We start from the raw sequence: 12,970 nt of genomic DNA, 5'->3' as shown, positions 1-12,970 counted from the left end.
TGAGGAGATTGATTTGATTATTGAGATTTGAATTATGGGTTCAAATAAGGTTATTGAAGTTGTATTTGAGAAAACATATTGGGATTGTGTTCTTTGCAGGTTTTGAAGAACTGCTTTCTCAAAATACAACTGGCACTTTGCCGAAATTTTAACAAAAAATTTTATAACAATAGATTTTAATCGATGATTTAAATTTCATAAAAATTGTTTTAAAATCCCTTGTAGTATATTTAATGGATTATCGGTAGGCGAAGTATGGTAATTCATTAGGTGTACTACGGGATCATGTTACATCTTACAGGGGAGTAGGGTGTGACAAAACTCCATTTGCTATGAATATTATATTCTCTTTTAATTCTAGTTCTTGATTAAAAAGATTTTCTCATCAGAAACTCTTTTCTGATTAAATCTATCTGTCATGGCCAGGAACTTGAAACATCAAGAACAATTAAATGAACATAGGATTTTATTTCTATTTACTTAGAGGAACAGATTCCATCTTGATCAACACCTACCTCCATATATAACTAGTAGGAGCCAATACATGCCCATATACCCATACACAATACAAGTATGAAAGAAGTATCAAAATCAAACCACCTGTATATAAGATAACTGTGATATCATAGGTCTAAAGATTATATGCACTAATATGAATTATGACAATACATTGACAAGAGTAAACTCCATGTGCTTATCATAAATGTCACTGGTTCGACCTACTTATCATGTATAAGTGCCTATCATATTTGTTATATGGCATGAGACTCACCATTCCATCTTATTTACATCTCATATAAATAAGATGGGAACAAACATGATTACAATCTTTCTAGATAAGTCATATCCTTATTGTGAAGTATCCTCGATTGTGAACCAATTTATGATACTTTGTGTTAGAAATACTGTCACTCATATTCTTAACAACTTAAGAATAGAATTTCTAACAAAAAATCAATGGACCTTTTATATTACACATAAATATATTATGTAAATGGAAAAGTGAAAAAGCCTTTTATTAATAAAATATGTACAAGATACATACTAAATGATATGCTCTAGGGCATACTACTAACACAATGCCATTACTGCATCTTGAACCTCTACACTTAATAGCTGATTAATACTAACTTCCTAAATTCCTTGACTAATCACCATTTCTAACTCATCCTCCATGCTTAACTCAAAAATATCCTACACAAATGTATTAACAACATCAATAGAAGAGACAGAATAATCATCAGCAGGATACTTTATTGCATCAAAGATATTAAATTTGATAGTCTTTCCATCAAACTCCATAGTTAAGGTACCATAATCTACAACAAATTTTGTCATGGCAGTTTTTAGGAAAGGTCTTTCAAACAAAATTAAAGATGACTTTGATGTGGGAGCACTATCCTCCATATCCAAAATGTAGAAATCTACAGGAAAAATCAACTCTCCAACCTGCACTAAAACATCCTCAATTAATCCTAATGGGTAAGTATTAGAATGATCAGCTAACTGAATAATGACACTGGTTTCTTTCAAAGGAGCCAAATTCAAAGTTTGGAAAACTGAATATGACATAATATTAATAGATCCTCCTAAATCTGCCATTACACGTTCAAATTTAGAATCACCTATTCTGTAGGGCATAAAAAATGAACCTGGATCCTTACACTTAATATCGACATTTTCCCCCACACTGATCTTCTCATTATTCATCAACTTGCGCTTTGTAGTGCATAATTCCTTAAGGAATTTAGCATACCTAGGAACTTGTTTGATAGCATCAAGTAAAGGTATATTAATCTCTACCTTCCTAAAAGTCTCCAAAATTTCTTTCTCTTGTTCTTCTTTCTTAGCCTTAGCCAACCTACAAGGGAATGGAGGAAGAACAGAATTATTAACCTTATTCAATTTAGGTTCAGTATTTACCTCAACTTTAGGAACTTTAGACTCTTTTGCTACTTGCTTCTTCTTTTTCATTGACTCATGTGGAGTCTGATTATCAACTTCTTTCCCACTCCGCAACACTATAGCACTTGCATTTATGGAAGCTTTCCAGAACCTTGAGCTTCAAGCTTACTCATAGATGAAGCTAATTGACCAATCTACGTCTCTATGTTTTGAATGTTATTTCTGGTCTCCTGTTGAAACTGTTGTGTATTGCTAGCCAAAGCCTTAACAATTTCATCAAGTGACATACCTTGATTTGAGGGAGGTGGAGGTGGTTGATTCACTTGAGGTCTCTACTGCTAGTATTGGTTTTGTATTGGATGATTCTCATAACTCAAATTGGAATGATCTCGCCATCCCGAATTATAAGTATTAGAAAAGGGATCATACCTGCGTTGTGGTTGTCCATAATTTCCTACTGTATTAGCATGTTGCATTGATTCATCCTCTTGTAATGCAGGACATATGTCAGTAGCATGACCCAAACCCGAGCAAATCACATATACCTTAACAGTTTGCATGTTCCCTACAGCCAATTGCCTCACCAAAGAAGTTAAATTAAAAATCTGTTTCTCAAGGTTAGATGTACTTACCTCATTAACCTTCTTAGGTGTGTGATCCATTCTCATTCCCAGCATCTATCATACTGCGATCCATCGGTAGAAGTCTCTCATAAAAATACTGAATCAAAAGCTATTCACTTATTTAATGATGGGGACAACTTGCACAGAGCTTCTTAAATTGCTCCTAATATTCATACAAACTCTCTCCATTATACTACCGGATGCCACGAATTTCTTTTCTTATGTTGGCAGCACAGGAAGCAAGAAAATACTTCTCCAAAAATATCTGCTTTATTTCATTCCATGAGTTAACAGAGCCAGAAGGAAGGTAATACAACCAATCCTTACCTGTGCCTTGCAGTCAGAAAGGGAAAGCTCGAAGCTTAATCTAGTCTTCGGAAACTCCTTAAGGTTTCATGTTAGAGGACACAACATAAAATTCCTTTAAATGCTTATGTGGATCCTCACTTGAAAGACCATGAAACTTAGGCAATAAATGGATTAGTCCAGACTTTAACTCAAAACCAACATTTAAAGCAGGGAATTGAATATACAAAGGTTGTTGGTTTAGATCAGGAGCAGCCAACTCTTTCAAAGTCCTAGCAGTCATGGTTGTGTTTTCGGAATTTGAATCCGAACTTAATTCCCTTGGGGATTAGACTCCTTCAGATGTACTCAGAATCTGCTTAGCCAATTTTCTCAACTATTTAGCTGTTTTTTCTACTTCTGGATCAAAGAGCAATTCAGTAGATTGAGAAGTTCTTGTTATAAACAAAAAAAAAATCAATTTAAAAAACAAAAAAAGCCTCAAAACCCTAGAAAAAGATGGAATTTGGCCTCAAGGAATCCTACGAATTTATTGGACTTGTTCAGAACATCGTTTCCTTCAAAACAAGTATAGATCGCCCTCCTAATTCAACTAAAATTCTGTTGATGAATAGTAACACCATAATTTTCACCAAAAACCTAAAAACAACAACACTTCACAAATAGAGTTAATAAGAAAATATCCTAACACTAAAAACACGAAATCCAATAAACTTTCAGTCCCCAGGAATGATGCCAAAATTTTGATGGTTGCCGATTCCACCAAAAATTAACTGAAATTACTAGTAATGAAATATTTTCTGATTGAATACAATAAGTGTTAATCCAGGTCAAACCCTAGAGACTGAGTTATTAAATTTCGTACACGTGTGTAACAGAAAAAAAAAAAGAAAAGGTGGGGGAGGGGGGGCGTTTAACACTAAATCAGAAAAAGTCAAGTTTATAAATTAAAGAACTAAATTTAGGTATAAAACTCTCAATTTAAACAAACTTCAGTCCAAGGTAATTCACATTCCAATGCATGACTTGATCTTAGACAAAAGAAATATAATTATTTCTTATTAAATACTTAACATAGATTTACCAAACAGCACGGTAAAACCCCTAACTTCCCTATACTCATCAATTCGAGCCCAGCACTCTTGTTGACTCTAATTATTAACTGAATTGGTATTAAGCAATCCTCATCAATTTAATAACTGCTTTAAGAACAAGAAGTAGTTAAGCTTGAACAACGATTTATAAAGCATAATTTATTTAATTCACCCTATTATTTTCTTAGGTTATTATTGAAAACTTGGATCATAATCAATAAAAACTAATGGCTACTCACATTCAATCTTACACAACAATTACGGGTTATGAAGATGAACTAGCAATTAATCACATCAAATAATTAACTAATAGGCCTTTTTAGCAAATCATTCAATAGGTCAAAAGCAATGAAATCGAGAAACAATAGATATTCAAAAAGGTATAATTTAAATTAAGAACCTGGTCTCACAAATTATGCATAAGAACTAAAATCCCTTGAACTGAATTTAGAAACTTAGTAGCTCATATTCATGGCTTACAAAAGAAAAATAAAATGGAGAAATCTCAAACTATGAATGTGAATGGAGAATAAAGGTTTTGAAGGTGTTGAAGATGTCGAAGTTGTTTCTCTCCTGCTGCTAAAGATGATCTTTATAATCAAAAACCTAGTCCACAGATAAGAACTAATCTTGGAAAATTTTTAAAATTCAAAAGGATAGATTCTCTGCTCTATAATCATGGCCAATTTTTAGCCACTTTCCTTCTGATTCTATCTCTGACTTCTTCAGAAAAGTTGTAGCCCTACTTCTTAGCTTTCCAACGACTACTCATTTGCCCAAATTAGAGGTCTACAGCCCAAGTTATGGGCCAAAAACCAAAACAGGTTTTGTTAGGCAATCCAGCCCAAAATGACGATTTTGCTATTGTTTTTGACAATTAAAACGGCCTTATCTCGCTTCCAGCCCTTTACAACAATTGTAGAGGCAGCCTTTAAGGTTCAAATGGGCCTGAGTTTGCTTCAATTGGACATCTAGAGCTCCAGATATGAATTAAACACCAAACATGGTCTCACAAGTCCATACTAAAAATCTATTCTGGCTTCAGAGCTAATTTTGATTATTTTTTAGGCTAAACTGGGTTTTGGTCCCTCGTAGATGTTTGTAGTGCTCTATCTTAGCTTTCCAACAGATCAAACAACAGTCAATTTGAAAACCTAAAACTTAAGTTTCACCTAAAAAACCAAACAAACGTCAAGGTAAAAAGATGTTGGAAATTCCCCAATTTAATGCCTTTATTCCAAAAATTCATTAAGATCATGCCTAATTGATACAAAATGTCTAACCAACTGAATTAAAAAAAAAAAAAAAAAAAAAAAAAAAAAAACTAGAAATGCTAAACATGATGGGAGTAAAATTAATAAATTATGCACTTATCAACAAAACACTCTGTTGCATATATTTGACATCATATGTAAATAAAATCAAGGAACCAAACCATGTGTACCAAGCTATTGTGTGGTTCCTGATTTTCTTCTAACGGTTACTACTCCTAATCTCCTGAATTCTTCTCCTTTCCCTTATATGCTTTAATTAGAAAAACAACTAAAGTTGAGTACAAATGTGCATAGTGGTGCACAACAAATATTAAAAAAAATAAACTAAGTAAAAACATCGTATAGCATGCCATGAAAAATTAATACTCATTTATACTTACAAATGAACGTGATGATAAAGATAACATATAGAAAATGATTTCATTCAAATCATTATTCAACAAAGAATCATTTTTAAACACTTTTGCACACTTCCAAATCCAATATTAATCTCATCAGCTTGATGGAAGGCCAATCCGACGAGCCATCTTCAAATCTCATCTCACCTCACACTTAAAGAAGTGTATATCATATCAATGTATACACATTATCCATATCACTGCCACAACCATATCTATATTTCGAAGGGCCATCTTTAAATCTCATCTCACCTCATACATGAGGGAGTCTATATCATATCAATATGTGCACACTATCCATATCATATCCATCCGAACACTAGTGTCACCTCAATAAATGAGGGACGGGTAATAACCATGTTAATTATTAGCTGCGAGATATGAAAACAATATCATAAATTCAATTTTTTTATGTAAAAGTATGAAAATCACAAAATGAATTTATTTCTTGAAATCACAGTATCATATTCACTTCTATATCCAAGTCCATTACATGGTAGTCCTCGAACTACAAATCAAATTTTGCTATGCTACACAATTTCACAAAAGTACAACATAAATCATATTTTAAAATAAAAATTCATTATAACAATAATGTAACTCAATCAGCTTTAGTAATAAAAAATATATCTAGCAGAATATAAAATATATAATAGAAAACCATTTTCTTTTCCAATATAAATACATACAAACATAATAGTTTAGTACTAGTTGTGCACAAACCTCTTTTCCTCTAAGATAAGCTGCTTTAACTCCTATGCAAGACCCTTCACCATTTCACTTTATGAACTATTGTCATACAGAGAAATAGAGACATTTCAGAATAGATTTCTCAACTATTCTTTTTATTTAGTCTGTATTAGCAATTAAACATTTCTACCCAAACTAGTTTCATCGTTTTCTTAAAAATTTACCTATCTGAAATCATAGTTATCTTCTAACCACTTAATCATTTGCTTTGCTTCATTAAGTTCATTTAAGTATTTTATCAAACACTTGGTTTGCAAAATTCACATGCCAAAATAAACTAGTTTTCTTTATTTTTCAAACCCCCAGAAAATTCCTTTTTATTCTCTATCAAATGCACTTTAATCTTTCTATTCACAACCATCCAACCAATATCCATCCAACACCAAATAAAGGCTGCCCAAAAAGAATATTTCTTCACATTCTAACACATTTTCATACACTTTAGTTCATAGGAAATTTAGTCCACCATCTAATTAAATGTTCTCATGCTATATTTTATGCTTAGGATGCTTAATTAGCTCATTTAACTTGTTCATTTGAATCAAAACCTAATTTACCCAATTTTCCCATCTTGGTCGAATGTTCCTCTTTAGAACCCTAAATTGATTTTGTTAAATTTTACAAAATTAGTGTTAGTTTCATGTTAAGAATGATGAAAATGATGAAAATATGCTAGAAAAATTAGTTAAACCAAGTTAAATTCATTAATCCCTCCATTTCCCTTCAAATTCAAATTTCAAGCCAACATAAACCTTAGGTTTTCTTTCTTCTAATTCTTGAAATTAAGAAAGGAAAATTAGAAATCAATTGTATAGAAGTGATTAGAAAGTAATTTACGTTGATTTAGAAGTGAAAAATCAAAATTGGAAAGCTTGAATCTTCCTCCTCCTTCCCTCCCTTCAATTCGGCCACTTCTCTCCTCTCTCTTTTTTTTTTTTTTTTCTTTTCTCCCCTCTAATCTGAATTTCTAAGGGTTTTATGGCTGTAAATTGAATGTGTAAGTCACATGCCAATCCCTTATTCCAAAAATACCCTTAGCCTTCCTTAAAAATGCCATTCATGTCCCTTTCTACATTCTAATGCAACTTAAGTATTTCTTTTTATTTCTTTAACTTGTTAATTCTTTATTATACCTTATTTAAGTCTAAATTAAGTGTCTCACAAGATCCCACACTGATTGGAGTAGGAAAACATACCCGAATACTAATTTATATTACTTTCCGTGCTAGTTACCCATCGTTGCAACTCAAGCACATTTAACTGATTTCTAATCCATTTCTTTTAAGTACTTTTAACACTAATTAACCCTTATATAATTTATGACTCCTCACTTCAATTAAGAGTGGTTCTAGTCATCTTAACCATCAAGACAGACATCAATTACTAGAATAATAGAATGTTCGAAACTGTCTAAAGTGAAGGCGTTACATATATACTGAGTAATCTGTCAAATATTTGTATTGGGTTTTAAAAGGACCTAAAATTATTTTTTTGATGTATGTAAAGAGTTTTAGACCTTCGAATAACCCCTTAGATGTTAGTAGTATGCCCTAGAGCATATCATTTAGTATGTATCTTGTACATAATTTTATTAATAAAAGGCATTTCCACTTTTCCGTTTACATAATATATTTATGTGTAATAGAAAAGGTCCATTGATATTTTGTTAGAAATATTATTCTTAAGTTGTTAAGAATATGAGTGACAATATTTCTAGCACAAAGTATCATAAATAGGTTCACAATCGAGGATACTTCATAATAAGGACATGACTTATCCAGAAAGATTGTATTCATGTTTGTTCCCAAGTTATTTATATGAGATATAAATAAGATGGAATGGTGAGTCTCATGCCATATAACAAACATGATAGGCACTTATACATGATAAGTAGGCCGAACCAGTGACACTTATGACAAGCACATGGAGTTTACTCTTGTCAATGTTTTGTCATAAATCATATCGTGCATATAATCTTTAGACTGAGATAGCAGCTTATCTTGTATATAGGTAGTTTGAGTTTGATCGCTTTCATACTTGTACTGTATGGGTATATGGGCATCTGTTGGCTCCTACTAGTTATATATGGAGGTAGGTGTTGATCAAGATGGAATCTGTTCCTCTAAGTAAATAGAGTTAAAATCCTATGTTCATTTAATTGTTCTTGATGTTTCAAGTTCTGGCCAGACAGATAGATTTATTCAAAAGAGTTTACGATGAGAAAAATCTTTTAATCAAGAACTGGAATTAAAAGAGAACATAATATTCATAGCAAATGGAGTTTGACATAAACCATGACTCCGGCTTGAGTTGGGATTTTGTAATGCAGAGAGATTCTAGTGCATGGTAACATATGATTATAGGTTCATTTAAGGTAAACCTTATTACTAATTGGGTGGCCATGGCATGCTATGCTAGGTGTTAACCATGGTCTATGAGGTTCATAAAATGATTTAGAGAAATCATTTATGGTAAGAAAGAGTTCGATGATATTAAGAGTTGATATCATGTCTCATTGCCAATTAGTGATGAGCCTAGTAAGTCACACACATACACAAGTTATCACCTATTTAAATATGATTTAATTAATTAATTAAAGAGTTTAATTGATTAATTAAATAGATTTGGTTTGCAATAAAATTGCAAAGTCCCTAGCATGACTTGAAACCAAATCTAGATTATTGGATGTGTAGTATAAATTAAATTTATATTTAAAGTGTTTAAATATGAATTTAATTGATGAGAAATTAATTAATAGAGATTAATTAATTAATTTATATTTGATATAAATTAATTAGAAGAAGAAAATAATTATTTTGGGTTAAGAACTCAAAATTAAGACACAGGGGCATTTTGGTCATTTTGCAGTGTGACACGTGGCACCATGAGATGGTGACACATGGCATAACACATAAGCTTGCCAAATATTTTTAATCATGTAAGATGATTAAAATCAAGATTAAATATAGGTTTGACACTTGGCACAATGTGATTGGGTCACTTAAACCTAGAGCTAATCAAAAGGTGACATGTGGCTAGGGTTTAATGTGTTAACCTAGCTATTTAAGTGTGGTTATGAAAAGAAAACATAACCAGCAGCCTCTCCTCTCATATGTCACGCCACTTTGAGCCTCTCCAGCTATTTCTCTTCATCTCTCATCAATTCAAAGAGATTAGCCATCAATCTCTTGAATTAAGAACACTAGAAATTGTTTCTAGTGTCCTGTTTACATCTTTAATCTCTTAAAAGGCAGAACTTGATTTTCTAATTAATAGAAAAAGCTTTAGAAGCCATTCAAGGGCTGCCATAGGTGTTCTTGGTGTGGACAAGCTAGAGGGACAACATCTGGTGTCCTGAAGACGAATCTCAAAGGCGCAGACACTCTGCAGCACATCAAGAGGTTAGTGTAATCGTTCTTGATTTAATCTAGGGTTCTAAAATTAATCTGATTAATTTTAAAATCTTAAATGGCAAATACAGATCCAAAAACATATTAAAAGAGTTTTAATATGTTGTTTATCATTGAAATCAAATAGATAAAAATAAATCTTGCATGGTGCATGTGACCCTAGGTGAAAATTTTTGAATTCAATGGTATAATCTTGTGTTTTTCACGCCTGTTCCTTCAATTGGTATCGAGCCACTATATTTGCCATTTAGATTGTTGATTATATAATTTAATTGTGTGTTTGATCATGAGATCAAGAGATTCATTGCTGGTTGGATCATGAGATGTGGCGTCACACATGGTGAAGCCACCATTGGTGGCGGCAACAATGGTTCCTTGGGTGGTTCAAGGTTTGGCTTTTAATTCTGCAATTGTTGTATGATCTAAGGCCTATTCTTTGACTAATTAAAGTGTTTAATTAGTTGTTTTAATCACACAATTAAATTATGATTCAAATCAGAATTTTAAAAATTGTTTGAATGTGATTCAAATCTGAATTTTTAAAAGTTGTTTGAATGTGATTCAAATCTGAATTTTTAAAGTTGTTTGAATCATATTTAAATCTGATTTTTTAAAATTGATTCAATAAAATTCAGATCTGATTTTTTAAAAAATATTTGAATGTGATTCAAATCTGATTTTTTAAAAAATGTTTGAATGTGATTCAAATCTGAATTTTTGAAGTTGTTTGAATGTGATTCAAATCTGAATTTTTAAATTTGTTTGAATGAGATTCAAATCTGAATTTTTAAATTTATTTGAATCATATTCAAATCTGGATTTTAAGTTGAATATGAGATATTCAATTTAATATAAGTATGTATGTTTTATTTAATTGTTAAATAGTGATATGCATGATGGATGATCATGGACTATAAAAGACCAATGTGATTGGATTTATTTCTTTTATGTTTCTTTGGGATTATAAATTAATTAATTTATTTTAATTTATTTTGGGCATGTGTTATTAAGTTTGTAATATTTTTTGGGTTGTAATTTCATTTATTTAAGTTCTTGTAAATTCGCCTTGGTATGCCAAGGATTACTATGTAATATTGGATTGCAAGAAGTTCAAGGAGGTCAAGAGCATTGGTGGGACCAGTGGGAGGAATTCAAGATCAAGTGTTGATTATGTACTCCTTCAGCAACTCTTGTAAAATAAATGAATGAATGAAATGCACCTAGGAATGCCCTGATTCAATTCTTGGTGGCTCAGAATTGAATCCCTTAGAAAGTCCATGATCATACCATATTTCGCGTATCCATGAATGCATGAGATGTATGGGAATGTATGCAATTATATGATATATGCATGCTAAATGGATAATGTGCAAAGTGAGACCTTAATAGTAATTAGGATGGCTATAAAATCTTCCAAACAAATGATTAAGTTGGAAATGCTATAATTAAAGTAATTATAACATAAGCCCTCCATTGGGGCAATTATTTTAAGAAATTTTAAATAGTTGCATGAGATGCAATTAATTTAAGAGATTTTCTTAAGAATAATTGTTAAGCATGAGATGTTGTAAATATGTAAATGGTTTGGTGGCCAATATTGGATGTACCTGAGGACATTAAAATTATTTGCATAGTTACTGGCTCAATGGGATCAACTTAACTAATGCAAGATAAGTCAATAATGGATGTACTGAGATTTTGAGCATTAGGGGCTAGGTAAGGGCTTGCACCTCACATGAGATGTGATGGGCAAGGAGTTGCTCACTTATAGTTTATTGTAATTCCAATAATGGATGTACCTGAGGATGATCAATAGAATTATAAGAATTTAATCACCCACTAGAAATCCATCCAACTAGGATTTCCGCTTTCTACTTTGGAAGTGTAGGATTCGCTAAGTTAGTGGGAGGACCAATTTGATTAAAAGACCATAATCATTTTGGTTAATTACATGATACATTTACTAATTAATGGTTATTTTCTGCGATTAATTTTACGATAAAAATGAGCACAAAACAACCACCACCATCCAATATCCTTGCAAGCATACTTGATCACAACAGTTGACAGACCTAATATGTCCGATTGGCTAAGAAATTTGAAACTTGTCTGAACCTTGAACATATAGGATATGTTCTAGATTCAAATGTTCTGGTCCCTTACCTCCAGAGGCCACTTAAGAGGAACATGAAACTTTGGACAAGTGGAAGGAGCATGATATGAGCGCTAAGTGTTACATGTTTGCTTCCATGAGTAATGAGTTCTGAAGCAACATGAGAACATGCAGAGTGCGAGTGAGATCCTCCTTCACCTACAAGAGTTGTATGGTGAGCACAAGCAGAATGCTAGGTATGAGATATCTAGACAGCTATTCCGTATGAGGATGTCTCCGAGGGACGAATGTTGGGGATCATGTCCACAAGATGATTCGGTGATTGAGCGGTTGGAACATCTTGACTTCAACATGGATTTCCAACTACAAACGGATTTGATCCTTGATCCCTTCACGAGTCTTTTGGGAATTTTGTGACAAATTTCCATATGACTAAATAGGAATGCACCTTAGCTAGTTTACTCAACATGCGGTTATTGCCTAAAAGAATATGCCAGCAATAAAGGGAAAGAGGTAGCTTTGGTTGCATCTTCTTCCTGTGGAAAGTCCAACAAGAAGAAGGGCAATAAGAAAAAGAAACCTCAGTTCTGGTCCTTCCAATAAAATAGCTAAACAGAAAAGGAAGACCAACGCTGACAAAGGCAAAGGAAAGTATTTCCACTGCCAATAGGAAAGTGTTTCCATTGCCAGTAAGAAAGTGTTTCCACTGGCCAAAGTATAGCAATCTAAATGAATGCAATGCCATGGTGAAAACCAACTCAAGTTCAAAATGTATTTGGCACTTAAGATTATGTCATGTTGCAGAAGATAGGATTGCAAAATTGGAGAAAATGGGGATTCTATCCTCATTGGGCTCTGAGCCTACTCCAACTTGTGAATCTTGCCTTCAAGGCAAAATGACTAGATCACCCTTTGTTGGATAAGGGCTAAGAGATGAAAAATATTTTGGAACTAATACATAGTGATGTATGTGGTCCGTTTAAAGAAATGGCTAGAGGGGGCTTTCATTATTTTATTACCTTTACTGATGATAAATCAAGGTTTGGGTATTTGTATTTGATGAAATACAAACATGAATCCTTTGAAAAGTTCAAAGA

General features: G+C 32.5%; 1 non-coding gene across 1 annotated transcript; it reads left to right on the top strand.

Annotated features, from left to right (window-relative positions):
- The first annotated feature begins 2,647 nt into the window (after positions 1 to 2,647).
- Positions 2,648 to 2,754, top strand: LOC131181832 (small nucleolar RNA R71). The gene has a single exon (XR_009150308.1). It is a non-coding gene; the product is annotated as a small nucleolar RNA R71 (small nucleolar RNA).
- Positions 2,755 to 12,970: the final 10,216 nt, after the last annotated feature.

This window comes from Hevea brasiliensis, chromosome 7, assembly GCF_030052815.1.
Source record: "Hevea brasiliensis isolate MT/VB/25A 57/8 chromosome 7, ASM3005281v1, whole genome shotgun sequence".
NCBI classification, from domain to species: domain Eukaryota; kingdom Viridiplantae; phylum Streptophyta; class Magnoliopsida; order Malpighiales; family Euphorbiaceae; genus Hevea; species Hevea brasiliensis.
Note: the sequence above shows the minus strand (reverse complement) of the source record. Positions and strands in the feature narration are given on the sequence as shown.